This window comes from Pezoporus occidentalis, unplaced genomic scaffold (assembly GCF_034315485.1).
Source record: "Pezoporus occidentalis ecotype Australia unplaced genomic scaffold, CSIRO_AGI_Poc_V1 ctg96, whole genome shotgun sequence".
Taxonomy (NCBI): Eukaryota; Metazoa; Chordata; class Aves; order Psittaciformes; family Psittacidae; genus Pezoporus; species Pezoporus occidentalis.
In genome coordinates this window covers 487,206-514,065 of record NW_026916325.1, presented here as the reverse complement: position 1 = coordinate 514,065, position 26,860 = coordinate 487,206, and the positions used below count along the sequence as shown (strand labels likewise).

At 38.5% G+C, this 26,860-nt stretch overlaps 1 long non-coding RNA gene across 1 annotated transcript; it reads left to right on the top strand.

The window, feature by feature from the left end:
• The first annotated feature begins 23,146 nt into the window (after positions 1–23,146).
• On the top strand, positions 23,147–25,776 carry LOC134157430 (uncharacterized). The gene is made up of 3 exons (XR_009962324.1): positions 23,147–23,225; positions 25,037–25,107; positions 25,518–25,776. It is a non-coding gene; the product is annotated as an uncharacterized LOC134157430 (long non-coding RNA).
• The last annotated feature ends 1,084 nt before the right edge of the window (positions 25,777–26,860 follow it).

Below are 26,860 nucleotides of genomic sequence, written 5' to 3'. Positions count from 1 at the left end.
CTGGTCCCAGGGTCTGATTTTAAAAAGAACATTTGCATAGCCGTGAACATGCTTAATTTTTATAGCAACACATTACTTTCAAATTAGATTAATTATTAGTGGTTTATGTTAAAAGCTGGTGATCTGATTCTTCAATTAAATATATATATATGTTGCTGCTTTAGGTACAGCAGATTCTTTTCATTTTCTTCTACAATGAAACATGTCAGTACAATGGGCTGTGAAAAAAAAACTTTAATGCTGACTCCTCTTCATTGTAGCTTCATTTGTGGGGGTATACAAAAAGCCATAATAACAGCCTCAAACATAACTTTCAAAACACACTTCTTTTTGTACTTCAAAAGAGATATGTCCCCATTTCTTTCTTATACGCCTTTTCTCAAGCCTTTTATTCTTCATAAAGAAATACAGACCTGACCTGACAAAAACAGTTTTCTTGACAGGGTAATCAAAATTATCCTGCCTGAGTAAATCTGAGAGCTCTTTTCCAGATAGTGCTACCTGTGAGGATAAAGGCGTATATTTCGTTTGCATCTTTTAGAAAAAATGTGGACTAGGATGTAAAAGAAGATAATGACACTTAGACCTAGAGTCTTACCAGTCTTCAAGAGGCAGATAACTCCCATCCCAGGTGGAGACCCATTGAATTCATTAAATGTACATAAGGGCCTTGAGGACTATATTTGTAATGGGGATCTAGATGCTTACCTGCTTCACCTAAAGCACCCCAACACCTGCTACCTTGGAAGGCAGCGCAGTCCCTGGATTTTGACACCCTGCAGGTGTCCATACAGCTGGAAGAGTCAAAGCCAGGAAGGGTGTTATGAATTTTTTTCTGAGAGTATCCCCAGAAAGAAAGAAAATCTAGTATAGTTCCTTTTTTATTTAATCATCCACAATTAACAACATGCTCTGTGATGTAGCAGGATCCCTCTCATCTGCTTTATTGCATTCCTGTTACTAGATAAAGTCATAGAAGACAGTTCTTTAGAATGGCCTTGCAGCACAAGAGAGACAGATAGACATTTCTGGGGGAGTGTAAGTACTACAAGTCTTTCTACTGAAAAAAAAACAAATAAACAACCAAACCCCAGCCCAACCAAGTAAAATCCCCCTTACCAAGAAAAGCAGCTTACATGTTTTTGCAGCACCTTGACAGAATTTATGTTGCACACTTAACCTCTCATTCTGTTCATCCATACTGTGTTCAGGTCATGCAAAACCATCTGGAGTGGCATACATGTGTTTTCTTTGTATGGAAACCAAGGATGGGAAGGAAGAGCCATCAAGTTTCAGCAAGGCCAGGGCACACTCTTGAGATGTGGGTCAGACAAAGTCTAGACATATTCCTCAGATGCTGGTTTTTTTTTTAAGATTCTTTAGTATTAACCATTTGGTCTTTATAGATGTCATGGTTTAAACCCTAGCCAGACAGCTTGTTCACTCACTCCCAGTGAGTGGTGCTGGGCTGAGAGCAATCGAGGCCCACCCCTGGAGTTCTCCCCTTCCCTGCTCCCGTGAGGGATGGGGAGGAGGATCGAACGAGTGCAACTGCCATGGGTTGAGACAAGAACAGTCCAGCAACCAAGGTACAACACAAATCACCATCGATGCCACCAACGACAACAATAATAAGAGAAAATAACAAGGGAAGAGAATACAATACCACAGGCCAAGAAACAAGTCCCACCAGGAAGCCCGTGTCCTTCTGGGTAACTCCCAGTTAACCCCCACCCCAGGCATGACGTGCTGTGGTATGGAATACCTCTTTGGCTAGCCCGGGTCAGGCACCCCGTCTCTGCTTCCTCACAGCTTCCCCTCCTCCCTGGCAGAGCATGAGCCTCACAAAGTCCTTGGTCAGGGTAAACATCACTTAGCAACAACCAAAAACATCGGTATCACCAGCACTGTTCCCAGGCTGGAAGTCAAAACACAGCACTGCACCAGCTACCACGAAGGAGAAAAATGACTGCTACTGCTGAACCCAGGACAATAGAACATCCAAAATGTTGTATGTATTAATATTCTTTGGGTGAAGCATCAAAAAAATCTGTGCTTCAGAGTCTGCAGTTCTGTTCTGAGTCTGTTATTGTAATACATGCAACATCTTCTTCTTATATTATTTAAATACAAACATTAAAAATATTAAAAAAGACTAGTTGGAAAGATACATGGCTGAAAAAAATGCTTTAAACTCATTTGAAGGATGACTGAGATTAATGGCATGTGTACTTATTTATAGGACTTTAGTAAATGAAGGATTTTCAGATGGTGAGTCTCTCTTTCACATCCTTCATTGCGTTGTATAAACCATCTTGCGCTTTAGGAGGAATAGAAGTTCCCAGAGCTGGACTCTAGCAGTATGATGGGAATCTGTGCCATACATAACTGCTGCTGGCCACCTTCCCCACACAAATCAGATGACAGTCCACAAAAATGTGGAAAGGAGTAATGCTGATCAGGAGAACTTTGGTCAGCAGGATTAACAATGCTGCCTTCAAATCCTGTATTTTTAAATCAGTTATGTATTAAAAAAGTCTCTATGAATACAAGCCTGAAAGATAATGGTTTGGGTAATGGGTAAATAGTTCCAGAGATTTTGAGAGACATTAGTCTAAGTCTGAATTTATGAACATTCCCAGTATTTTCCCATCTTAATGGCACAGGAAATCTGCTTAAATAAAATGGAGTGGGGTAAATCAGCCACACCAGATGATTCATGTGTGCTTCTGCCTCCATTCAACTCATATTTTAAACAACATCTCATTGAAGTTTATAATCAAATGTTTAAATATTTTTCTTTATGGTATTGGTAAGCAATGGTCCCTTTGTCTGCAGTCTGTCTCATAAATATAAAGTCAACTGTTACTTCAAGTTGAATTTGATCTAGGTATAGGCAACCTTTGTTAACCTAAGTAGTTTAAAATTCTCCTAGTTATTACTCATTTTCTTAGAACCCTGCAGTTAAATTTACTTTGGCAAGTTCATAGATTGCTCTTTGCCAAGAGAAAACTCGTATGGAAAAAGATGTTTCACATCCACATAATTGATGAATATGCCTGATAAAGCAATTGAATAATACATTATCTTTAAAATATGTATGTTTTTACTTTGTGAGTGATAGTAAAGTTTAGGTAGTTTTAGCAGAATATCTCCTTAGAAAATTGGAGGTGCAGAATCACTGAACACCCCACATACACATATAGAAAGCATAAAAAATTAAGGGCTATCAATTAAATCCATGCCAGGCCCCAGGTGAGAGCTAAGAGTGATCATACCATCACTCTCTATATTTTCTTTTTATTCAGGTCTTACGATAAAATGGTAGAATAGCCCAGAGGGCTTCACACTGTAAAATACAGTTAGAAAGTTGTGGATCTAATATACCTCCCAAATCTCTAGTTTTTAAGAGGTTTGTTTACAGCTAAAGTGTAGAACAGCAGTAAACCTGATTAAAAATATGGTCTGAAAACAACTGTAATCTTGTAAGGTTATGAGGGACCTCATTTGTGGTCAACCTCAGACAGACTGCACAGAGGATGTCTGACAGAGACATGGTGAGCCCACCTTTTGGGGCACTGGCAATATCTGCTGTACATTTAAACCCAGCAAACTCGACTTACCAAAATGCAGCACACTGGTCAGTGATTCACAGGTGACTACTTTTTGTGCTTTCAATAGGTCTGGCAGCCACCACCCAAATATGTGCAATGACCTGTTCAATTTCTGAATGTCAGTCTAATCAGAACCATTATTTTGAGTAGTGCATCAACTATTTATCTCGAACAAACATAGTTCATCTGGCAAGAGTGGTAAGAGGCTAACATACCTATAGAGTATATAACATACCTATAGAGTATATAACATACCTGTGAGAGCGGCCTCACAGTCACAGGCAGTGGTTGTCGTGGGGGATTTTAACTTCCCTGATGTTTGCTGGAAGGACCACTCAGCAACCCAGCCACAGTCCAAGAGGTTCCTCCAGTGTATGGATGATAACTTCCTCCTGCAAATGGTGGATGAGCCAACCAGGAGAGGAGCGCTGCTGGATCTCATCCTTACTAACAAGGAGGGTCTGGTCGAAGCAGTAAAGGTTGAGGGCTGCCTTGGTTGCAGCGACCACGAGATGGTGGAATTCAGGATCTTGTGTGGTAGGACCAGTAGAATAGCAAGTAGAATTGCAACCCTGGACTTTAGCAGGGCAAACTTTGGCCTTTCCAAGCAATTGCTAGGGGAAATCCCATGGGCAAGGCTGCTTGAAGGTAAAGGGGCCCAAGATAGTTGGTTGACATTCAAGGATTGCTTTTTCCGAGCTCAAGATCAGAGCATCCTGACACGTAAGAAGTCAAGGAAGAGGGCCAGGAGACCTGTGTGGCTAAATAGGGAATTGCTGGGTATGCTCAAGTGGAAGAGGAGAGTTTACAGGTCATGGAAGGAGGGGCTGGCCACTTGGGAGGAATATAAGGCTGTTGCTAGAGGATGTAGGAAGGCAGCTAGCATGACTAAGGCCTCCTTAGAATTAAACCTGGCGAGAAGGGTCAAGGACAGCAAAAAGAGCTTTTTCAAATATATGGCAGATTAACACCAGGGGCAATGTAGGCCCACTGATGAACGGGATGGGTGCCCTGGTGACAGAAGATACAGAGATGGCAGAGTTACTGAATGCCTTCTTTGTCTCTGTCTACTCTGCTGCAGGCAGTCCTGAAGAGCCCTGCACCCCTGAGACCTTAGATGAAGTCAGGTCAACGGAGCGGTTTGCCTTAGTCGATGAGGAATGGGTTAGAGACCAGTTGAGCAATCTGGACATCCATAAATCCATGGGTCCAGATGGGATGCACCCGCGGGTGCTGAGGGAACTGGCGGAAGTCATTGCTAGACCACTCTCCATCATCTTTACCAAGTCTTGGGAAACGGGAGAGGTGCCTGAGGCCTGGAGGAAAGCAAATGTCACTCCAGTCTTCAAAAAGGGCAAGAAGGAGGACCCGGGTAACTGTGGACCGGTCAGCCTCACCTCCATCCCTGGGAAAGTGATGGGACACCTTATCCTTGGTGCCATCTTAAGGCATATCAAGGATAAGAGGGTTATGAGGGGCAGTCAACATGGCTTCACCAAGGGGAAGTCATGCTTGACCAATCTCTTAGCCTTTTATGAGGAAATAACACGGTGGATGGATGATGGCAGAGCGGTGGATGTGGTCTACCTTGACTTCAGCAAAGCATTTGACACAGTCTCCCACAACATCCTCACAGCCAGAGAGTTGTAGTCTATGGGGCTGAGTCTAGTTGGAGGCCTGTATCTAGTGGAGTGCCTCAAGGGTCAGTACTGGGACCAGTATTATTTAATATATTCATCAACGATTTAGATGAGGGAATTGAGTGTACTATCAGCAAGTTTTCTGATGACACTAAGCTGGGAGGAGTGGCTGACACGCCAGAAGGCTGTGCTGCCATCCAGCGAGACCTAGACAGGCTGGAGAGTTGGGCAGGGAATAACTTGATGAAATATAACAAGGGAAAGTGTAGAGTCCTGCATCTGGGCAGGAACAACCCCAGGTTCCAGTATAGGTTGGGGAACGACCTGTTAGAGAGCAGTGTAGGGGAGAGGGACCTGGGGGTCCTAGTGGACGACAGGATGACCATGAGCCAACACTGTGCCCTTGTGGCCAAGAAGGGCAATGGCATCCTGGGGTGTATTAGAAGGGGGGTGGTAGGTAGTTCGGTCGAGAGAGGTCCTCCTCCTCTACTCTGCCCTGGTGAGACTGCATCTGGAATATTGTGTCCAGTTCTGGGCCCCTCAATTCAAGAAGGACAGGGACCTGCTGGAGAGAGTCCAGCGCAGGGCAACGAAGATGATTAAGGGAGTGGAGCATCTCCCTTATGACGAAAGACTGAGGGAGCTGGGTCTCTATAGTTTAGAGAAGAGGAGACTGAGGGGTGACCTTATAAGTGTCTATAAATATATAAAGGGGGAGTGTCACGAGGATGGAGCCAGGCTCTACTCAGTGGCAAGCAATGATAGGAGAAGGGGTAATGGGTACAAACTGGAATGCAAGAGGTTCCACTTAAACTTGAGAAGAAACTTCTTCTCAGTGAGGGTGACAGAACACTGGAACAGGCTGCCCAGGGAGGTTGTGGAGTCTCCTTCCCTGGAGACATTCAAAACCCGCCTGGACACATTCCTGTGTAACCTTATCTGGGTGTTCCTGCTCCGGCAGGGGGATTGGACTAGATGATCTTTTGAGGTCCCTTCCAATCTCTAGCATACTGTGATATCTATAGTCCCTCCAACAAATCAGGTTCTAGACTGATATGTCCCTGTCTTGACCTGCAGATGGCTCTGCCTTTCAAGTGCTTTAACTTTCATTCTCAGACTTCTTCCATTTTTGTTGTTCCACAAAGACTTGTTCCACAAGTAGGGCAGTTGCCACATAATCAGGGTATTCATCAAATAAATACCTTTGTCAAGTTTTTCTTTATATCACTCTCTTGAATTTCTCCAGTTTTGTCTCCATGTAGACACAGAAATAGCTCCATACTTCTTTGATATTTACATTATAAGGTTATTTGTGAGCTATGGAACTGTTTACCATTGTTCAAATACGTATGATTTAATCAGTATTTCAAGAAATGGGCTTATTGTTTCCACAGAGCACTAATTCTATCATTAGTTCACATTCTGTGAAAAATATTATAAGGTTTATTTATATATACTTATTTTTCAGCCAGTTCTTGCAGACCAGATATCACACACCTTTGTTAGTTACTACCTGGCCACAATATAACTTTTTCTTTTTGGTGACTTTCCAATAAGCAGAGTCCTTTGGTCCCTCTGAGATAGACTGGAGGACATTAGCAATGTACGCAATAATTATACATACAATTATGCCTGAGTAACTCCTGTTAATTCTCCTGTTAAAATATTCACAGATTTAACTGAAATACAGTTTGTATAACAGACGCAGCTCAATCAACTGTTTGCAACATACTTTTGTGATTTCTCATTAGCTAGTGTGTCTGCCTTCTGCCACAAACTGACTTACATTCCTCCCATCTGTTGCAAACCCAATTTAATTATCAGTCACTACTATGAACACAACAACAAATACTTTTATGCATGAAGGATCTGCCCTTTTCCCACTTGTCAGAATTTTTGTGAGGTAACATTTTCAAGTAAAGTCTTCATAACAAATTACTTCAAAAGATCTATTTCTGTATATAATATGTTTTTATTAATGTTAGGTTCTAGATCTGGTAAGATCAAGCAGTAATTCAAATGAAACCATATTTCCATTCAGATTTATCCAATTAATTTTTTTATTTGAATGTTTGGAAAATAGAACAATTCTTTGGACTATTTCTACAACTGTAATTAAGTTAGAGATTATGCAGTTACTCAATGCTGGTATACGGCATGCAGCACAGCATTGCCAGTTATTATAACTCAGAACTAGAAAAGCAAATAGAAAAAAGAGCTCGTTAAAAAAATTATTATTAAACTAAAAAGAAATTAACTAAAATACAACAATCAAGATGTAATGGAAAAATAGAACATTTACATTTAAACAAAATCTAGAAGTTTATGAAGAACTGAATAATCATTTTTAGTGGAAAAATATGTCAAGTTGAATTCTAATCTCTGTTAACTGATTACTACTAAGAATCAAGAAGAAAAACTTGTGCTGTGTAAAAGAGAATCCTTGTAACTCATTTGTAGACTAGTCAATTTATATGGTAATGGTGTTTAAAATTATGTTTACATGTATTAACAAAAATTAAAAAAAAAGTTTTTTTCCCATTTCAAACTAGAAATTTTAGAATTAGCTGTGAAAATATTAAAACTGTTTTAAAATTTCCAGCCTTTTTGTGAGCAACTAGTTTTTGTTGACTAGCTGGATTAATTTGGGTTTCTTTTTCACATATCAAGCTGTACTAATTGTATTGGGTTTATCTGCTAAGGCTTTGGTAATGGGGAGGTGCCTGCAGTGGTGTCTTCTCACAGGAGACAACAGAAGCTACCCCCATGTCAGACAGACCCAGTTCCATCCAGATCCAAGATGAACCTGCCACTGGCCAAAGCTAAACCCATCAGTGATTTCAGTAGCTCCTCTGTGCTAACTTAATTAAGAAAGGGTGGGAAAAAAAAAGGTACCACAGCTGGAGGAGGAATGAAAAAATGTAAGAGAAACAACTACGCAGATACCAGTATCAGCAAAGACAGAAGGAGAGGGGGGAGGTGCCCCAGGTACACCTCTTCTTGGAGAAGACCTTGTGTCGTGGTTTAAACCCAGTCAGGCAATTCGTTCGCTCACTTACCCCCCTTTTCTTGCCCTCCCCCTGCTCTCGGAGGGACGGAGAGGAGAATCGAAAAGAATGCAACTCCCACGGGTTGAGATAAGAACTGTTTAGCAACTAAGGTATAACACACATCACTACTGCTACCACCAATGATAATAATGATAAAGGAAATAACAAGGGAAGAGAATACATCATCTCACCACCAGCCAACCGATAACTCGCCCCCCCCCAGCCCGACCAAGCTCTGACCGATACCTCCTCCAACCCTGTAGTCTCCCAGCCCTTCCGGCTCACTCCCAGTTACATCCTGGGCATGACGTGCTGTGGTATGGAATACCTCTTTGGTCAGTTTGGGTCAGGTGTCCTGTCTCTGTTTCCTCCTGGCTTCCCCTCCCCCCTGGCAGAGCATGAGGCTCACAAAGTCCTTGGCCAAACCAAAACATCCTTGTTATCAGCTCTGTTCCCAGGCCGAAAGTCAAAACACTGCACTGCACCAGCTACCAAGAAGGGGAAAAATGACTGCTACTGCTGAACCCAGGACACCGTGGTGAAACAAGTGGTTCTACCTCACACATGGAGGAGGAGGTAGAAGAGTTAGGATAGAAATTGAGCCTGGGAAGAAGGGAGGGGTGGGGAGAAAGTGTTTTTAGTTTTGTTCTTATTTCTTGCTGTCCTAATCTGTTATTAACTGACAATAAATTAGATTGTTTTCCATGATGGTAATTGATAAATGATCTGCCCTTCCTTATCTTGACCCATGAGCTTTTCCATCGTATTTTCTCCTCTTCTTCTCTTGAGGAAGGGTATGACAGAGTGGTTTGGTGGGCATCTCGCAGCACCAAAGTGAGCCCATTACACTATGTGTAGTATTTTCTGAAAATAATTCCCACAATTAGTTTGAATATTATGCTTTATTTCACAAAATGCATCCTTTTTGTCTTTGCTATTACTGAGAACAAAGTCCTTCAATCATCCTTCAATCTTCCTTCCTCAAACTATTCTTAATACAAAGCAGGATTTCAGTGACATCCTTAATTAATAGAGCTGTCTGATGTTGTTTAGACAATGCTTTACTTTATCATTTGACCAAACTTCATTTGGCGTGGGACGTCCTATGTTAGCTTTTTATACATCCACTCTTTTTTCTCTGGAAAATTTCATCTAACATGGTCCAACTTGATCACAAAAATGTATTATCTTGGCCTTGTTCAACATTCTGGCAGTCTTTTCTCTGCAATGCTCATGATCATCAGGAGCCCCTGAGCTGGGCCAGATGTCAGCAGTAGCAGTGATTGTAGGATATCATGTGATATGTTGGACAAAGGCTGGGAAAGGAATGTAGGTGAACTCAGTATAAAAATGGGAGGTGTAGATTGGAGAACGTGACTGTATATCAGTGGTTGAGGGAAGAAAGGAGCAGATCAGAGGGGGATCTAAGACTGGTGTGAGGATAACAAGAGGCAGAAGTGGCTAGACAGGGCTTAGGAGCGTTTGACTTTTGGAAGAGTCTGCTGAAAGCTAAGCAAGAGTCATGGGATCAAAGGTTGTTGTGGGAAGAAGATGCATCTGGGTGTTTTAGTATGGGTATTAGCATTTGCAATCAAGTTAGCACTGGATCAAGAGTGTACTTTTGAAAGAAATCTCCTGGTGGTCCGTATTACTGTGTTCTGGTTCACACATTACAACACACATCATAGATTCCTTTCAGATTAAATTAGGAAATGCACTACAGATCATCAATTGCTATACTTCTGCCTATGCACTGCTAGACTTTTGGCCCCATAAACTATTTGTTGCTTTCAAACCTAAGGAACATGGTGGCTTGCATTCACATTCTTAGTCTTGGCCTGAAAATGATGTATTTATTATGCATAACACTTAGCCTTCTCTTATGAGGAGAAGCTGAGAGAGCTGGGGTTGTTCAAGACTGTAAACCAGCCTTCCAGTACTTAAATGGGGTTCATGAAAAGGCTGGAGACGAACTTTGCAAGGGTAAGAGCATGTAAGTATAGGACAAGGGGAAATGGTTTTAAGCTGAAACAAGCTAGACTTAGATGAGATATAAGGAAAAAATTCTTCACTGTGAGGGTGATGAGACATTGGTAAAAGTTGCTCAGAGAAGCTGTGCATGCCCCATCCCTGGCAGTGTTCAAGGCTATGCTGGATGCGTTTTTGAGCAACCTAATCTAGTGGAAGGTGTCCCTGCCCATGGCAGGGGGGTTGGAATTAGATGATCTTTAAGGTCTCTTCTAAGCCAAGCCATTCTATGATTCTATGGATCTTCTCTACACTCCACATGACTTAATGTCCTAGTGACTATTTTTGGGTGAGAGCATGAAATAATGTTTGCTGGAATTATTTTTTTATAGCACCCCTGTGAAAATGTATGATTCATATGCAGAGACGTGGCACTGGGAGGCATTTGAGAGGGCAAGGCCTGCAGAGACAGAAGGATTGTGCTGGGCAGAGGAAGCTAAACCTGTCATAATTAGTGTTTGGACTACCCAGCTGGAACATGCTTTGCTGTGTGCTGCTCTACCACTTGTAGCTGGGTTTCCTCTGGAGAAAGCTGATTGGGTCATTTCAGCAAAAAGACAGGAGGAATGAGCTGGCAGATATCCAATGTAGATGAACTGGGGACTAGACATGGGAACTGTTACCAGACCTGTAAGATAACTATTTGACAAATGCAGGTGCATCCCAAAGCCAGGATCTGAAGAGGCTGGGTACATGTCAGGGAACCAAGAAGTACAGTGAGGGAATTAGAGGATTGAGAGGACTGGGACAGCATCTCTAATGAATGGACAAGGAAGAGACAACTGCTCTTTTGGGAAAAGGCAGAGAATCTGAAAAAAAACAAAGTTTTTGTAAGGCCTTTCTTCATTTTCACCTTTTTATTATTCTCCCTCTACTTAATTTGCCTTCTTTACCACATGAACTACTGCAGCCCTTTCAGTTGCTCTGCCTATGAACTGTTTTCCAGGTCCCTTTTTTTGAACATGTTCGAACACAGACACATAAATGGGTTAGCCTGAAGAATGACTATTTGGCTTGCTACTAAAAGATTTTTCATCACCTCCAAGAGTCAAATTTATTCCTGGATTTTCAGTGCTCACCTTTCAAAGTAAAAGCTTTCCATCTTCTCTTCTTTAAAATGCAAGCCTGGTTTGTTGGGTTTTTTTTTCCTCTTTTGAAGTGACATGTCCACGGTTATGCCTCAGGCTTCACCTCTCTACTTACTGACAACCTGATCTTTCAATATTTTAAATTGCTTTTACTGGCAAGCTCAAGAAAGGAACAAAAAAAATTTGGCATCCACTGAGAATAAACTGCTTTCCTACCTCTGATCCAGAGTAGGGCAAAAAAACACACTAGTGGTGTGCTTGCTGTTTTGAAAAGCTGACTCCACCTAGGACATTCCCAGATAAATCTGTCTGAATATAGCCTTAATTGCAAACTCATCCCTCATCATTGCTTGAATAAGAAAGAAACTATTTAAACTTATTTATAAAAGTCAAGGAAGATGACAAGTAGGCAGGATAGTAGAAAGTGCCATGAGGTAATGAGGTGATCAGACTGCAATTGTCAATATGAGTTTCTTTTGAGGCATTTGAAACTCCAGTGAAATTCCTACATGCAGTCTGTCAAATTCTTCTGGAAAGCAGAGATAGAAAAATCACCTCTTCTTTTTTGAGAGAAAACGCTTTTCTTTTGTATAGGTCTTCTCTGACCTGATTTCTATATTTGACATCTGGCTGTTTGTTGGCTCTGAAGGGGTTCCATCTTGAAAGAAGAGAGGTGTACAAATTTGCAGCTCTCTCAAACTGTGTGGCTAGATTTCAGCTACTTTAGCTACCATTCTGGCAAATCTACGTTTCATCTCAGAACTTCCACTGATAACCATGATAGGATTTTCTAATACAGACCTTTAAATGTCTGTGTGTTGCACCATCTGGCGTTTATTTTTGGGTTTGTGTAATGAAACGCTATGACCACAAAGTACAGCTATAATTGCACTTTTTTTTCTTTTTTTTTTTTTATTTTAAACTTCAGTAGAAATCAATTTATTTAGGCTTAAATAGGGTTTTTTTTTGCATGACTGCAAGATCTCTGTGATGACACCGCATGTTGCAAATGGGCAGTTGCAGTGCTGACACCAGCAAGTCCAAATGCCAGCCAATACTATACACAGTAGTAGCCCTGAGACAAGGATAACAAATGAGCATGTATCTAATTAAAGTTCTCTGATAGGATTAATCAGTTGACATTTTGCCACATAAATCAATAGCTGGACTTTCCTCCCAACAAAAAGCCTTCTTTTTGCTGAGGAAGCTATTCACTCTTCACTAGAAAGTCAATGTTTTAGGCAGATGATTGATTCATCATACATTTTATGCATTAGATTCAAAATACAAACAACAGATGGCTTTCTCTATAGTCCTAAACCTAGATTTGATTGGTGTAATCCACTCAACACTGCTGGAATTCAAACCCTGTAAACTTAGAATGACATATGGATCTCTTTTCTACCCTTCTCAAATGGAACTCATGAAATTTAGCAGGTACAACATCAAGGAATTTAGATCTCCAAGGGGTGTACAGTAAGACAAGAACTATTTTGTCACTCTTAATAGCTGCTATGAAACTGTAAAAGTTGGCAAAGTAACTTCACACCAGAAGAACAACATTAAGAATGACCAGAAGAAGCTGCTCTCCAGTTTACTTCCATATCAGCTGGACCCTCCTGTTAGTACATGCTACTTGGAGCTGTTACATGTTTGAATGAAAACTCTCGGGCTGGGCTTGAGAAAATTTGGCTTTTAATTAAGTAATTATAAATCCCTAATTATAGGATGATAATCTTTCCAATATCTCTTCTTAACTTTGGTGCCAATTAGACCAGATGAATCAGATTTATTCTCATCCTTGAGGAGAATGAGATATTGCTTCCAGAGATAAAAGTTGCTGTCTGTAGATCATAAGTGATTGGGTGTTAAGATTACTACTATTAAGCTGCTTAGACACAGCATTAAGGTTCATTTTTTTTAATTGTAAAGAGTTAACATGTTGTCATGTGCTTTCTATAGCTGAATATTAATCTGTTCAGCAGCAATACCAAAATCTGTAAGAAACTTAATATCCATGTGTAGTAACTTATATTAAGTAACATGATTTTTCCATGTAGATATAGGATTTCACAAAATTCAATTAAAATATTGTAAACAAGAGGAAAATTGGACTCTTCATATATATATATATATATAATTGAAAGGTCCTGCTCTTTCTTTAGTGAAAGCTGACACTAGTGAAAGATAGTACACTGTTACATTTACTCAGGGAAAATACCCAGTGGCTCAGTTTAGCTTCAGGAGTCAGTTGAATCCTGAACTTCATCATAGTAAGTTAAAAAAAAATACCAATTTGACACCAAAATTGAGTTTAAGGAGTATCAAAACTACTTAAGAATATAAGTAATATTGAGGGAATAATCATGGAAACAAAAGGGAGAAGCGAGAGGGATTTTAAAAATAACATTACAAAGATTCCATAGAAAAAGTGACATAAAGAGAACTCACATTGAACAATTCTGCTAAATAAACCCAAAATTAAATTAAATATTTGTTTAGTTGTGGGTCACATGAACAATATTTATTTTCCTAAAAACTTGAAATATTTGTTTGGTTGTGGAAAGGTTTTTGCGGTTTCTTTTTTTTTTCTCCTCTTCAGATTTGTTCTTCAGCTACTAGCTGAAAAACCCCGTGACCTGGCCTGTTGAATACCTTCTGATGCAAACCTGACATTGTTCCTGCTGGAGCATACATTAGCTTTAGACTTATGCAAATTTATATAACATAGATTTTTATATGCCAAGGCCTCTCTGTCAATCTCTATGGCTAATCTGAAGAGTTGGCTGATTTCAGCATTAATACACCTCAGCAGATTATGCTTTTTAATTGTTCTCTCAAATATACTGAAGAAGTGCTTTCAAATGCTGAGGACTCTAACAGGCAAAGAGATTTTGCAGTCACCTACAAATGAAAGCTGCATTAGAGGATGTAAAGACCATAAACTGGATGTGAAGAAAAGGCATAATCAAGAGAGAAGGTAGAAATGTATGTGGAATTTACTTCCTCTAAATCATTTGTTCATCTTGAAATCAGCAAATCCAACTCCTGACAGATATTAAAGTTTTACAATAATTTTTGAACTGCAGGATGAATATGCAGAGTTATGGTCAGCAAACAAAATAAATGATCCTGCAGACCTAATTCACATACAATGTGGGTGTTATTTCATGTTTATGATCTCTGTTTGGAAGTTCATCCACATCACCAGGAAATAATTCAAATGAGAGGGTCAAATTTTTCTTTGCAGCTCCCCTTGGATTCAGTTGACTGTATGGGAATGAATTTGAAGGTTATAAAAATGGTATTGCATTGGCATATTCATATATAATTCTTATGAATATGGATAGAAAGCTACAGATATTTCATACACAACTGGAAAAAGTTTCTCAGATCCACAGAATGAACTAGTTTTGTGAATAAGTATTTTTAAATTTTATTTTTTTTTTTTAGGCTTGAGCTAGGTTTCAGACTTCCTGAATTCGCAAAAACTCACTATCCCAGTGCCATGTACCTGCTTTTTAAAAAGTCTGTAAAGAAATGATATGACCAGAAAGTTAAACGGAAGATAGATTTTCACACCTGGAAGAGTCCACATAGAATGGTTTGGGTTGGAAGGGATCTTTAAGGTCATTAATTCCAAACCTCACAACATACATAAGGGGACACCACTATAAAATCTACATTGCACTTGTAATTTCTACTTTTTTCATGCCTCTTGACACACTGCTTTAGATTAGTATTTTATTCTGTAACATTCTTAGAACTCTAACATAAAATAATGTTACAGTGCAGTTTACATGCCTCATTTTTTGTAGTTATGTTCATTGACATGAATGGTGTGACATCTGATGAAAAATTTTAGACTGTGAGCAAGACTATCAAGTATTAAAATTTTTTTGTAACTCTTCTGATACCCATCCTGACACGCAGCTGATGGTAGCCAAACAGCTGGTCCATACATCTACAATAGTTCCCACCAAATTACTAAATGTGCTATGTGCAAGGTCGTTTCCTGATCATTTCAGAAACTTTCTTTTTGTCTTTTTTTTTCCTTTTTTAATCAGTTTTGCACACACTTTCCTCTCTGGTTAACCTACCTCTTATTAGGATGAAAAAGGCATTGTCCTCTGCTGGAAGACTTATGTGATGAGGAAACCACTTCTACAGGAGACAAGCTTGTGGTCAATTTTCCCCTGCATAAGAGCAAACAAAAAAGCTTTCTGCAAAGAATTTAAAATAGGGTTTTCATGAATTATTGTTTGCTGGACATGCCAGGGAAATCTAAATTAAGAAAGCTATCCTTTCACTTAGTTAGGGAAAACCACAGTTCATAATTCTTTCAAAAACACACAATGGCAAACTTTGTAATGTTTAGATACTGAAAGTCAAACCAGATTAGATTAAAAACTAGGTAGCTATATTTTATTAATGCTCCAGGAAGTGCTTTTTATGAGAATTGGAGGGGAAAAAAGTTAACTGCAGTAGAACTGATCAGGAATCTTTTCACTACATGATTTTCACTGGAAAAGATTAACATTCAAAACCTAACATTTATAGAAAATGGAAGGTTTGGAAGGAAATACTTTTGGAAAGCTTCACAGTGTCAAAAAATGATTTCAGGCTTTATTACAGTTAGATGAAAACTGCAGAGACCAAGAGCCTGGCCAATGTCTCATAGTCCTGAGGCACAGAAAAACAAGCTTCCAATGTAAAACATGTATGACATGAAACATGAACACAGATCTGCTATATTCAAGGTGAATGTCCTAATGAAAGGGTATATATTCAATGTTTTTCTTGCTCAAATGATGTTATTTTTATAAGCTCAATCAACTTCCTACAAGAGAATTATGCAGCTGCTTCTCCATAGGCTGATGGTGGGATTTTTGCCTAAAATAAGGGAGGCTGAGAAGTAGTTCCCTGCTCCAAGAAGGCCAGAGCAGTAACTTTCTCTCTGGTGTTTCATAAAAAGAGAGGGAGGTAACCTAATTAAATCATCATCATTACTAACCATTAGTTGTTAACTAGGTCCAAGGCACCTCTAAACTATATTTCACTAGCTTGCGTCTTCCTACAATAAACTGGTCTTTCACCATTCTTACCACTTTGTTTATCTGGGAAGCTGTTTATCTCTTTGTTTATGCTGTGAAGTTTGAAATGCAAGAAAGATAAACATAGTTATTTGAGGAAAGGATGTTTCCTGCAATTAGCCCCAAATAAAATAAAAATTCAAAAGATTATGTCCTGAGAAATTATGTTTCATTTACACCTAGATCTGGAACCAAACTTTACAGAGATTCCTAAATGAATGAATAATGCAGCCCTCAATGATGAATTAAAAGCCCTCAAAATAGAGGTGGTTTAAATTTGAATCAATATTACAGAAATGAAATTGTAAATCAAAGAAATTTTTGAAACATAATGAAACCACAAAATAAATTTAAACTTTTTTTTATTACTATTATTAACAATCTTCAAAGTTACTGTTATTTTTCTTATATTTGAACTTCATAGTCATCATCTAAATCAGAAACAAGTATTCAGGAAGAACTGGCAGGACATGGAAAAACAAACTATTCCCATCTTTATTAAATTTTGATGATTCACTGTAATTTTTTATTAACTCATCCTTTAACTCCAACCTTTAGTATTGTTCTCTGAATTGGTATAAAATTCTGAAAAACTTAGAAATGTTACCAGCTTTTTGCTTGAAGTCAGGCAAAGCATGGAGCAAATTTTATTTCCTTTGTATAAGTTGAATTCATTCATAGCTATGTGTAAAAATTTGATAAGATGCAAGTCCATATGGATGAGAAACTGAGGGGTCAGATACTTGCAATTTCATTACTCAGCTTCAAAAATACTGTACACTTCTAATTACTTTCCTCTGAACGTTCTTGCTTGGCAAACAAAGTGTTAGACTGCCAATCCCCTACCCTGAATGAGTTTAGTGTAAAAATCATATTATAACATCCACAGCAGTATTAAAGTGTAAGAGAAAAAAATGTTTGCAGAGAAAATCAATGGAACTGCTGCTACAGAATGGAAAAAACAACGGTTTTGAGCAAGCCCTTTTTTAGCGCTCAAATAGAAGCATGTTAAATACATGCTGAGAATAATAACAATTTTATTTTAAACATAACTGTGGTAGTCAATTAGCCAGTTGGAAAGAAAAGGGCAAATACTATTGGAGAGGAATATTAGGGGAAAGAAAATGATAAAAGCTGTCTGTTCTGTCAGTTACAGATAATGACATAAGAGTTAGGTCCTGCAGAACTACAATGGAGGGAACACAAAAACATTTGCATTTACCATGAAAAATAACATCTCTTTTTTAGTCCATGACTTTTACAGAGGTCAGGAACATTAATGGAAAAGCCATCAAACTGTCTTTTGTAGATGTTTGAAGTGTTAAGAGGTTGAAGAAGAAAGACTAATTGTTCTGAAAATATTTTCTTCCATAGTCCTTCACTGGCTGTCTTTGTGAGCTCATTTGGATGCATAGCTATAGTTTCACAGATGATTTTAGATGTATTAGTTGAAGGATGTTGCATGCTGTAAGCATAGGTTTAAGTCTGCTGGATTTAAATAGTTCTTTCAGTGATGGGGACATTTTTCTGATGTCTGTAATGGCAGGAATTGCTAATACAGAAACTAAGAAATGATCTTGAGAGATCATAAGATAAGACTTTCATCATGTAGCTTGAACCCTTTGCTAGGAAATCATTATTTCTCCAAATTATTTTAGGCATTATGGCAAGCATTGGATTTCTCTGTGGAACTGCTCAACAGCCAAACCACAGAAACTTGCTTTAAATTCCACTGAAGCCTATTTGCAGGGCTGAATCAGGTCTCAAATTGGACCCAGATATAATCAGCATAATTAAAAGTTGAATTCATAAGAAAGCAGCAGAACATAACTTCATAAGTTCAACATAAAAGCTGGTGAAACCAAGATGAAACAATAAAAAGTCTGTTCTCAATATTGCAGCCTTGTTTCTGCAGTTCTTTTCCTACTGGTTTACATCATCCAGCTCCTGGGAAACCAGGTGCTACCTGTGAACTGAAGATCATTAACACTCTGAAAACAAACACATGGTTTTCTGTAGATTCTTGTTAGCTCTTCCTTAATGAGAATACATTTTGAGCTAACCTGAGAAAGACAGGAGCTTAAATGTGTCCTTTTAGTTTAAAAGAGACAAATGCTTAGTTTGTAGCAGATCATAAAGACAGCAGCATTAACACAGAAAAGAAGAGCAACAACAATGAAATTCAGCTCCTGTAACTTTGGACATCTGTGGTAGGAGACATCTGTATCTAAGCTAATAACCTCCCCAAGCTCCTTTTATCAGAAATAGAGAGGAAATAGGTACTTTTGGTAAGCTAAACAATTAGCCCAGATGTCAATGCTTACAGTGTAAATGATTACATTTATTCAGGTGAATCCCACTCTGAACTACTATAACATGTAACCTTTAAATTATGATGTCAGGCCCTTAAGTCTGAATTGATTTTTGTGGCTTCAAATCAGCAGTGTACTTAAGCAATGTCCTAATTTTAAGCATATAAATAGTCTTATTGAAGTCAATGGGATATTCACACATTAAAAGCATACTTTGGCTGGCACTTTGCTGAATCAAGGCCTATGCAAGCACTGTACCACATGTGTTTTTTCTTGCAGTAACTGTTACATCACTTTCCCTTTAGGTAGTAATTTCACTGTACAGTGGAATTAATGTTTTCAGAAAGGTCTTTTAAAGTTTTAAGATTTTGGCATTTTTAAAGCAGATGCTAATAAGTTGGTAAGGCTTGTATTCTTTTCTATACTTCATAATAACACTAAAATCTAATAAAATATAATCCAGTGTTTTTGCTACTACATTAATTGAACACTTAAGCTGCTTCCATTTCTTAGTAAGGGTTCAAAATATAATTAGAAAATAAGCTAATTTTTTTCATGTTTCATGTAAAAATGATGAGCCCAAATAGTAACCCCAGTTACCAAAATGGCAAAGATCTTTTCAATCATTTACCAGGTGGACAGATCAACATATCCATCACCCATCTGTCATTTCTAATCCTTAAAAGCGTAGATGGCCCTAGTGAGTTCTCACTGTATCTAAATTTTTCAATGGCTTTGTAACTGTACTTTTTATACAATTTATAGAATCTCATTGCAGAAAGCCTAAAACTGAAGCATATCTTAAACTGCATATTTTTTATGTGGATCAGTCTCCTGGTTCAGTTGGAAGAAGAGGGTTCATTTATAGTGAATAGAAACTTGAAGCCAGAAATTGCAAAGAAGAAATCCTGTCACTAAGGTGTTTGATGCTCTGTCTTGATCTCAGTGGACATCCAAACAGAACACAATATTCTGGGTTTAGCTGCGTACCTGGCCCCTTGGATCAACATGGAGGAGCATTGCCAGGAACAGGTCTTTGCTGCCCCACTGCTGCAAGGGAGGTGTAAGCTGTTCAGCTGAATGCAAATTAAATTCAAGACTTAGATTTCTGACAAATTCCCAACATGGTCTTTGGTAGGAAAAAAGTTTGGCCTCTTCTCCAGCAGGTAAGAAACACCGTTTTACTTGCCGTGAACTTGACAGACATATCAGTCAGCTACTCAGTATAGAGATCTTCCCAAACAGGCCTCACTGTAAAGTATTTTTATACCAAGATATCCTGTAGCAGTCTTTATAAAAATAAATGAACTAGTGACATTAAGCTGAAAGGTAAGCAAAGGTGCTGAGTGTTAGACATATTAAGGGGGGGGGGGGGGGAATCTGTTAATCGTTTTATTAATGTTTTCTTTTCTGCAGAAATCCTTGTAAATGCTTGTAATTCTTTGCAGCTGACAGGTTGCTGATTTTGCAGAAAGAAGCGCTTTTGAGTCCCCTAACTCCAAGTCACAGTTGTTCCTTGTTTTGGCTGTTGGAGAATTAGTTCAATAACCTCCCAAATAGTAAGTGCCTATGCTCTCACAATTTAAGCGTAAGGTCTGCATCTTAGAAAAATTATAGTCAAACAAATACTACATTGAAATACAACCTTAATGAGTTACACCGAAGCTGTGTAAGGGATTGCCAAAATCATTTTGCTGCCTTATGGATTTTTACAGTGCTGTTACTTCATTTGTTGCAACAGATTTAGTCCCTGTTTGCATGATTCCCCTCTTTCACACACACTAAGTGGCACTCAGGCACTCCCAGGCTTGTGGGAAATGGCAGCCAGAGGTAAGGATTTGGGTATGTGACCTCCTCTATCTTTTCACCACACCCACAATAAAGCACATGAGGCCCAGTCCCCAGCTGTCCCCTTGGTCTAGCACTAATGCTGTCTGGAGGATTGTCATAGTGGCACCTTTTTGAGGAACCTCCCACTTTGAAGCATGCCTCAAATGCATGTCTCCAAGCAGTCTGGATATTCCCCACTTTGGGTATGCATCTACCAGCCACAGGTTTTTGGTGCCCAAGTCCACCAACATGTTGGTCCACCAAGACGTGTTGCAGAAGAGTAGCTTTCTCAGCTAAGCCAGGCTATTCCCTTGCCTTCACCCACTGTTCAAAATACATGGGGCACCAGGTTATCCCAGCCAACCCTGCTGCCCACACTAAAACATGACACCTGCCAAGAGGAAGACAAGCTCTTTTCAGGGAAGAGATGTGTTTCAGACCACAAGAGTAAACGGGAGCACGTTCTCTCTGCAATGATGAAGAGAAAGTTTTCTAGGACCACCAGTCCTACCAAATTCCTGATGTTTTTTTGGCTTTCTAAAGAGTGTGTTGAAGCACCTGATGCTGTAGTCAGCCATGGAGGTCAGGCTTGACAGCTGACTCAGGTCTGATTAGCAGTTGTCTTCATATGGTCTGCAAGTAAGAAGAGCCATTCACCATTTTGCATGGTCATACGGTCCTCCACCACTGAATCTTCTTCCTTTGCTCTGCTGCTTTTATCGTCTCCCTTTCTTTCAATTTCCAAGGCAGTGAAAGGTGTATTGACATCTCAAAAGCTAGAGAATTTATCTTTTTTTTCCTTTCCTTCGGCAGAAGAAGAAATTGCATCCAGTATTATCACAGTAAAATGAATTTGGTAAATTTAGGTTGTATGTTTAAATACTTTGGGTCTTGTTCTCATTTTCTTTACGTTTATATCTTACTAAATACATCTCCACATCTCCAAGTCTTGGCATGAGTGACTTTGCTTAAGTGATAGACAGGCTGAGGTTCCTGTATGAAAGCATCTATGACATTTTTCACTGTAACGTTTTGTGCTGACAGAATCATTCTGGCAGCTTTGTTCCTGTGAACCAACTCTTTCCAGAGACAATGAAAGAACAGACTCCAGGGTTTCAGGTTACAGAAGTAGGGAATAGCTGTATCATACAGACTCCATACGCTTCCTAGGCTGTCTGAAAAGCAGTGGCCCTTAACGTACTGTGCCTGAATGAAAAAAACTGAAATAACCCTAAGCCTTCCTGTTGATAAAACAAACAAACAAACAAAAATTCTCAGAATTAAAAAAGTAATGTCAGATCTCGTTTATTGTGCAGCGTGTGTGTGCTTTTCACGTTTATTTGGTGACAACGTTAAACTTGCATAGTCAATTGTGTTAATAAAACTTTTTAAAGACAAGGTACCACTATAAGGTCAAGTAGTTAGAAAAATGAGAAATCTTGTTTCATTTCATCCTCTGATTTCTATGAACCATATATAATAGTCAACCTTTTAACTGTACTGTAGTCTCACCTGCATTTTTATTGTCTCTGTCCTCATTCTTTTTATTTGAATATTATATTAGTCTGCGAATCATCTGTGGATAGGCCCTGTGATCAGAGACTGTGGTCTGGAAACAATGAAATAAATGATGAGATTGAAACAGACTTGCACCATCTTTTTTCTGTTTTCCTAACTATTCTAATGTAGATTTTTTTTTTCATTTGTTCTGAATTGAGCACCATTATGTGTTATTCAGTCTCAGCTAAAATATACACGTTATACCAGAAAAAAAAAGGTATTTTCCAAAAATCCTTCTTTTGCTACTTAAAGTATAATTACCTGGTCAATCTTAAATCCTACATTCACCATAATGTCTTCTACAGTCCTAAATTTCAGAGAAATTACTGGGTTAATTCAGGTCACTGCCTTTATAAATTAAATCTGAGAGTAATGAGAGTAGTGAAGGAGTAAACAGGAATAACGTACAGAGCAGACAGTTACAGCAACATAAAGGAATTATGGAAGGTTTGCCAGAAATACCAATCTCTTGTAGAGACAGGAAGAATTTCCGTGGGGTATGTATCCTCACATGGAGAAGAATGGAATAAAGAATTCTATTTCCAGTAAAAAAGAGTGGAAGACAGAATATTAAAAAAAAAAAACTTATCAACAAACCAATCCAAAAAAGAAACATTTAATTTTAACCCAGGATTGAACAAAACGATAATCAAGGTTGCCAACAGCCCTGAGGTAGTGCCTACATGGTTTTAAGACCATGTCATCATATCAATCCTGCACCTGTTTTAACCCCCAACTCCCTTGTTATCCCCACACAATCTCCCTGTGCTCTGTGGAATTCATGTTTGTTTTTATGGCTAATGGGCATGAGTAAAAGCCAGCCTCTGCTTCAGTTTATGTTGGCATCTCTCCATTTCACAATGAGAATGCAAAATCATTCATAATCCTCCTATGACCTTTCTGTAGCTCACTGGGTTTTTATGGTTGAGATCTTTTGCAACTGCCACTCTGCACTGAGAGGGATTTAGAAATTTTAGCTGCTTCTGGTAACTGAGGACAAAGGAATGAAGGTGGGATTTCCCTGTGGAAGTCATCATACTCAGGGTGGTTAACATTACATGAAACCAAAACAAAAATGTGGATGTTGAGTGGTATAAAATACATGAGCTGGGAGACGGGGCTAGCTTAGAAGATCTCATTCCCCTTAGCAGAAGATTGGTTTCAGTTTCTGCTTAGTTGATAGAGATCCACTCTAAACATGGCACTAGTGATATTCAGAAATCAAACACTGCCAAAATGAGTCTAAAATGTTCTCAACATACAGTTAGAACATTCTTAAAATTAAATTCAATACATTACCTCACTAGTTACAAGATATTTTGTGGCTAAACATTGTCTGTACTTAGTTATACTGAGCTCACAGTGAGATATGTACTTCGTGGTGCTTCTAGATCTCAAACAGTGTGTAAAGATGGCTGGAAATAACATTCTTCAGAGAGGGCTCTGCCTTTTTGATAACCACTGAAAAACTTTATTACTTTTTTTTCCTCAATTATAGACTGAAATTTAAATTTAGGAAGCGATCCCTGTTGTGTTAACACTCAATTTATTTTTTTTTCAGTGAATTCAGGCAGCTTTGAGAAAAGCTTCAGAGGGGAAATGTTGACTATTCCTTTAAATCTGAAGAAATACCAGAAACAGATGAGAGAAACAGAAAAAGAGATAAAATCTGTTGAAATTGAATGAGATAGAAATGTCATCAGTGTTTCAATGTATCAACAATGGGTTTGCTTGTAAACTGAACCTGAATATAGGGTACAATCACATCTGGTTTTGATAGTGAGCTTTAAATGATCCAGATATCAAGACTACCAGTGGCACTCCATTGTATTTTCACCTGCCATTTGTATACACAGGCTCCTTATAGCTTCACCACCAATTAGGTGCAGACTTATGCAAAATTCTTTGCTCATGTATTCTGTCTTCTCCTTTCTAGACTAAATCTATTTGCTATATTTTCCCTAATATTGTTTCACTCTAGGTATATTTTTATCTCTTTTCTGCTGTTTCTAATTCTATTCAATTGGTCTACTTTGTTTTTATAGCAGGGTAGGGAAAACTGGACTCCAGCTGAGGCCTTATGTGTACAGAATAAAGAATAATTACCGCCTTTGTGTTACTTGCCACAGCCTGTTACTTATTAATAGTATCACATTTTTCACCTGGAGTTAGTTTGTGGTCCACTTTAACCTCCCTTCCTCGACCTTTTTTTTTGTTCTAGCATTCTGCCCACCTAGTTATTCCTGATATTCTGTTTGTGTGTTCAATTTCCTCTCCCAACTGTTGCCTTTTTCTTTCTTTTCCATTTCATCATGTTGCTTTTGGACCATTTCTCTAATTTGTCAGGACTGGTTTGAACTGCTACGTCAGCCTCAAATGTGCTTTCAGCTCTGCATGACTTACAAATGGCGTGGGTAGTCTGTACTGCTATTCATGTTTTTAATGAAAGTAAAGAATAGAAGAGGATGCCACAGAAATGTGTTATCAGTTTGTGAGAGAAACATTGACAACTTCTCTTTGAGTATGTTTTTTTCAATTAGTTATGCATTTATCATAAGGTCATTTGTTCAAGATAATATTTCCTTCTTTGGCTTAGGGGAATGTCATGCAAGGCAATGTCAAAATATTTTACTAAACCCAGTTGGTATATGTTACTGCTTTCACTTTATCTAGTGGATTTTTCCAAAAGGAAATGAAGTAAAATATTTTTTTATTCTCTCTTTGCTCTCCATTTGTTTCTTTTTTTTTTTTTCCCATTTGTGCCATCTCTGGGGATTTTTCCTCCTTTTAAACCTCATAATTGTTGAACTGGCTCAAACAGAAGTGGTACTGAATTCAGTGAAGGAGAAAATGTGCATCATTACCCAATGTAACACTTCAATAATGGACAAGGTGAGATTAATTCAGCTGATTTGTTGAAAAATAACATTGAATAGAGATACAAACTCTACCACCTTTAATCATAGTAATCTCTACTTCAAATACTCCTATTGACTTCAGTGAGATGGGTGTCTTGGCATATTTTGCAAAAGTCTTGATTAATCTGTAATGCAAAGAATCCTGAGTAACTAACTTCTGAATTTGCTCAGAGAACTGCAGCTGTGCAAGTATTTAAAGGAAAAGCAGACTAAGAAAAAAGACACAGCATAGAACAAATGTTTCTTGATATTTAGGAATACTTGCTTTCGATTTTTGCATTATTGCATGTCATAATTACATTTCATCCAGTATTACCTTCTTCAGTATCAATTTGCCTATTGCATGAAAATTGTCTCATTTCCATGTCGTTCTCCCAGTCCAAGAGCAAAAGACAAGGTGACATTCAGTGAGATGAAGAGTGCCAAACGTCCATCTGATGCAGAAGAAATGCTCTCTCTGGAATGCCAGATGATTCTGTGGAAGCTGCTGCCAGAGAAGATCACAGTGACCAAACCTTTGTAGGTGATCTGACACACAGATGAGTAACTAGGAGACAAACTTACAACAAATGATGATAGCAGTTTTGAAAAAACTAATTTAATGTTTTAAGATTTTGAAAAAGGTCTAGTTTGAGTACTTATGAAAGGGTAGACTAATGCTGACTATGGAGTTTTCAAACTGTAGCTCTGGTTTAGAGGGACTTTGCATCTGAGCTGGTATGACAATTCTGCTTCAAAGTACCCCTGTTAAGCACTATGAAGAAAATTATTAAGAAGCCCATAAATGTTTTACTTTGTTTCCAGTGTAAAAAAAATAGTAGTATACAATCAAAATGGTTTGCATGACTTAGGATAAGCAAGTCACCTGAGCCTCAGCCTCTGGATCCTGATTTTGTTATTTCATTGCAAATAGCAATGGTAGCTACTGGCTCTGTGCTGGACGGCGATGAGTGCAGGTGCAGCTCCAGCACCCCTGCCTAGCTGAGTAAGGCAGCAGCTGCACAGGCTATTGGAGCAGCTGCATATGATTCCTGAACAGGAATCCTACTCCCTGTTATCTTGGAAAGAAATTGTCAAGCAGTTCAAAACTGACCAGCAGTTCATTGGCTAAACTGAAGATAATATGGGATGATTAGCTTTACCCACCCTCAGAAATTTGCAAGCAAACAGTTCAGTAAATCAAGATGTGACTTCTCTGAGGTTACACTGATATAACTAATATCAGATTATGGCTTGTTCTTTATCGATAAAGGAACTTTATAAAATTTTAATATTTTAAACCTAATTAAGTACTTTTGATATAATTAAAGATTATCAACATTTCAGAAGTTGTAGAAAAGACCAAAGTAGCTGCAGAAATATCGTTCCACTTTTTTACTGGATATATTTTAAAACAGATTCTAAAAAAAAAGACTTTTACATCTACATCTTTGTCCTCTATGAATAAACCTTATTTTCTACATAGCAATAACAGAAATTAACTCAAGGGAAATTACATACGTCAAGAAGGTAAAGTTCCCCTCCGCTTTCAAAGGGTTGGCATTAGTGTAAATTATTGCTTTCAGGTGTTAAGTAACTTCTTTGATGGTTTTTTTTATTGACTGACTCACATTTCTCAGGAAGATAAAAAGCTACTGTAATAGAGCATTTATTTAATTAAAAAGGGCTAAGGTTTTTTCACAGTAAAGAAATGGGTGTGGATGGGTGATTTTTGTTGAATGCACTTG